Genomic DNA, 4,913 nt, shown 5'->3' with positions numbered 1-4,913 from the left:
ATATCCATATACCACCACCAATCCGTATCCATATACCACCACCACTACCATATACCACCACCGCTGCCATATACCACAACTATATATCCACCACCAATCCGAGTTCTTCTCATATTAGGTTTGTTCTTGAGATCAATCTAAATTCCGAGTCGTGTTTCCTTGCCTGCGTAGGTCTCGGAAAAAAAAATTCTGGAGACCCCCGGGCAGTTTTTAGGCCAAAATTTTCACGGGCAATTTTTTTCCCTATCCTATTTTTAGGCTTTTCTGAGTCTTTTGAGCCACGTGCCATCATAGTGATTTTTTGTCACACTTTTTCGTCGTCGCTGCCCTGATTTCCGAAAAAAGTGAAAAAAAAAATTCGTGCCCATCCTATCAGTTTGACGAGGGAAGAGTTTTGAGACACTCGCCATTATAGTGATTTTTTGCAAAAAAAAAGGAGCGCAAAAAAAAGGAGCGCAAAAAAAGAGCGAAAAAAATGGTCCAGAGTGTGCTTTTCCCTTATTTACGTGCAGCGCCGTGATTTTGTTAGTGTTCTAGGCTCGCGTCTCTAGCACGGTCTAGCCTAGGACCAGCACAGTACCGTCGTTGAGCGTTTATTCAACTTTGCATCTCTGAATTGATTATTGCTGACCCTTTTTGCTACCATACTATAAGCCTTCCCAGCTCCACATACATCTACGTCGTGCGTTTGACTCTCCCTGGCAATCGCTCTATCCAAGCTTTTGAGAGTTTTTGACTACAACGGTTGCCGATCACCGCCTGCTGCTGGGTAAGAACTGGTAAGAATTTGAGATTTGCTTGACGGATTTGTGACACCCGCCACCACCACCACTTGTTAGTAGTCTGTAGGATCATATTCTTGTGTGTTTCTATTGCTGCTAACCATGCCAGGATCACAAGCCGACGATACTGACTGGGAGAACTTGACGAACAAGGAGCTTCATGATACGTTTCAGCAAATGATGAATGGACAGGTGCAAGATGTGATAAACAGATTTGAAGAGGCCATGGAGAAGACGTTTGAAACAAAGCTCGATCACAAGTTTGCTGAATTGCTTTCGCGTTTTCCACCACCACCACCGGCTGCTCCTGCCGCACCTCTTTGCCTCTACCAACCGAGGAGGTATTGACCACGCCGGAGCACGATCAACCTGACCACGAGGGTTTCCTGCGAGCAAACGAAGAACAAGCAAGAAACTGAGATTGCAATCGGGATATTGCGAATATAAGATGAAAGCTTTATTTGATCAAGGTGGGGTTCTGTGACGTCTTGGTCTGGTCGTTGGACACAAACGAAGTACGCGAAGTTGCAGCTATGGCGAACTTTTAATCTAAACAAAACCCAAGTCTAAACGACGCCCTAAGGGCTGTATATATGGGAGAGAAGAGGGGAATTTCGTGGCCCTTGACGGTGGGGTCCGAAACCAACCCTAACTCTTGTTTCCCCACACATACGGACTCTAAAAATAGCCTATACTTAAGTATTTCGAAATTACATGGGCCTGGCCCATTAATAAGGTGACGCAGCACCTAGAATAGCCTATGGACGAATATTATGAAGTGGCATCTTGTATATTTCGTCCAAGGCTTCATGCACTCCTTATGGCGGCTTCAAAGTCCTGAAATCATCACTTGTAACTCCGTTCTTGATCCCCTTGCGCATGCCATCAACTCCATTCGTGTTCTTGCTCCAATGTTCATCCTTCTCCAAGCTAGGACCTTCATTTGTAAGCAAAACAAATGTATCCAATTTAGGCAGCATCATAATCTCATGAACATTAGAATCATTACCAAGAAACGAAAGTACCTGGTAATTTAATTGGCGTGCGCGAGCTCTAGTAATTGGTCCAGTATATGTAACAGTAGGGGCTGTGGGTGTAACAATGGTATTGATGTCTCATCACGATGTGTAGGTAGTCGTCGTTGTTGTTGTTGTAGAGGTGCGTTAGGTGCAGCCGGTGGTGGTGGTGGTGGAAGACGCGCGAGCAATTCATTAAACCTGTCATCGAGCTTTGTTTCGAACGTCTTCTCCATGTCATCTATCTTCTCCATGGCCTCTTCAAATCTGTTTAGCACATCCTGCACCTGTCCATTCATCATTTGCTGAAATTTATCATGCAACTCCTGATTCGTCATGTTCTCCCAGTCAGTCTCGTCGGCTTGTGATCCTGCCATGGTTAGCAACAATAGAAAACACACAAGAATATGATCCTACAGAATACTAACAAGAGGTGGTGGTGGCGGGTGTCACAAATCCGTCAAGCAAATCTCAAATTCTTACCAGTTCTTACCCAGCAGCAGGCGGTGATCGGCAACCGTTGTAGTCAAAACTCTCAAAAGCTTGGATAGAGCGATTGCCAGGGAGAGTCAAACGCACGACGTAGATGTATGTGGAGCTGGGAAGGCTTATAGTATGGTAGCAAAAAGGGTCAGCAATAATCAATTCAGAGATGCAAAGTTGAATAAACGCTCAACGACGGTACTGTGCTGGTCCTAGGCTAGACCGTGCTAGAGACGCGAGCCTAGAACACTAACAAAATCACGGCGCTGCACGTAAATAAGGGAAAAGCACACTCTGGAACTTTTTTTTCGCTCTTTTTTTTTGCGCTCCCCTTTTTTTTGTGAAAAATCACTAAATGGCGTGTGTCTCAAAATTCTTCCCTCGTCAAACTGATAGGATGGGCACGAAATTTTTTTTTCACTTTTTTTTCGGAAATCAGGGCAGCGACGACGAAAAAGTGCGACAAAAAATCACTATGATGGCACGTGGCTCAAAAGACTCAGAAAAGCCTAAAAATAGGATAGGGAAAAAAATTTTGCCCGTGAATTTTTTTTTCCGAGACCTATGCAGGCAAGGAAACACGACTCGGAATTTAGATTGATCTCAAGAACAAACCTAATATGAGAAGAACTCGGATTGGTGGTGGATATATGGTTGTGGTATATGGCAGCGGTGGTGGTATATGGTAGCGGTGGTGGTATACGGATAGAGATTGGTGGTGGTATATGGATACGGATTGGTAGTGGTATATGGATATGGATTCAGAGCGGTGGCGGATAAGCAAAAGTGGTAGATGGGCGATGATGATGGTGCGGCGGCGGCGTGACAACTTATGACCAGAACTCGAAACTCTAAAAGACTAGACTCTAAGACCAGCAACTTGACACGACGATGCAACCGCAAATTCAACAAAGCAAAACCCTAAAAAGATTATGCAAAGGCTCAGATTGGTTCGGATATGATGAACTAACCCTAATTTTTTTGTGTGGCTTTCTTTTTCGTGGACTGTAGGTATGAAGGACAGACTCGATCTAATCTACGAAAAACTGTAAAAATCTCACCGAGCAACCTGGAACTCTGATACCACTTGATAGAGGCTAAGGTGTCCCGATGTTTCGATGAGATGGTGGCTATCGTTTTCTGTGGGAGTCGACCTTGACGATCCGACTACGAACGTGCGAGACGTTGCGCCTTAGCAATCGCTAAACCAACTTCCGAGGGTTATTGACCACGTCGGAGCACGATCAACCTGACCACGAGGGTCTTTTTCCTGCGAGCAAATGAAGAACAAGCAAGAAAATGAGATTGCAATCGGGATATTGCGAATATAAGATGAAAGCTTTATTGATCAAGGTGGGGTTCTGTGACGTCTTGGTCTGGTCGTTGGACACAAACGAAGTACGCGAAGTTGCAGCTATGGTGAACTTTTAATCTAAACAAAACCCAAAGTCTAAACGACGCCCTAAGGGCTGTATATATGGAGGAAGAGGGGGGAATTTCGTGGCCCTTGAGGGTGGGGTCCGAAACCAACCCTAACTCTTGTTTCCCCACACATACGGACTCTAAAAATGGCCTATACTTAAGTATTTCGAAATTACATGGGCCTGGCCCATTAATAAGGTGACGCAGCACCTAGAATAGCCTATGGACGAATATTATGAAGTGGCATCTTGTATATTTCGTCCAAGGCTTCATGCACTCCTTATGGCGGCTTCAAAGTCCTGAAATCATCACTTGTAACTCCGTTCTTGATCCCCTTGCGCATGCCATCAACTCCATGCGTGTTCTTGCTCCAATGTTCACCCTTCTCCAAGCTAGGCCCTTCATTTGTAAGCAAAACAAATGTATCCAATTTAGGCAGCATCATAATCTCATGAACATTAGAATCATTACCAAGAAACGAAAGTACCTGGTAATTTAATTGGCGTGCGCGAGCTCTAGTAATTGGTCCAGTATATGTAACAGTAGGGGCTGTGGGTGTAACAATGGTATTGATGTCCTCATCACCCGTGTCCGGATGGGTCTCTCCTTGGCATGGAAGGAAAGCTTGGCGCCTGGATATGAAAATTCCTTTCTCTGTAACCGACCTTGTATAACCCTAGTCCCCTCCGGTGTCTATATAAACCGGAGGTCTTAGTCCGTAAGAGGGACAATCATAATCATATAGGCTACACTTCTAGGGTTTTAGCCATTACGATCTCGTGGTAGATCAACTCTTGTAATACTCATATTCATCAAGATCAGTCAAGCAGGAAGTAGGATATTACCTCCATAGAGAGGGCCTGAACCTGGGTAAATATCGTGTCCCATGTCTCCTGTTACCATCGACCCTAGATGCAAAGTTCGGGACCTCCTACCCGAGATCCTCCGGTTTTGACACCGACATTGGTGCTTTCATTGAGAGTTCCACTGTGACGTCGAAGTCAAGGTTGATGCTCGCCTTGTGATCAAGGACAATATCACTTCCGGAGGAGCACTAGCCTCAGGACAAACCCTCCGGCTGGGTGGCTTTATCATGACTGCCCGTTCGGCTAGTGAGCCGACGATGACTTCTCAGGTCATCGAAAACCGCCTCCAAATTGACTCCGAATACTCCAAACGGATGGATCCAACAGAATTTTCGTCCTTGAAC

The sequence above is a fragment of the Triticum urartu genome, chromosome 7 (genome assembly GCF_003073215.2).
Source record: "Triticum urartu cultivar G1812 chromosome 7, Tu2.1, whole genome shotgun sequence".
Classification (NCBI taxonomy): Eukaryota; Viridiplantae; Streptophyta; class Magnoliopsida; order Poales; family Poaceae; genus Triticum; species Triticum urartu.
This window is presented reverse-complemented; position numbering follows the sequence as displayed.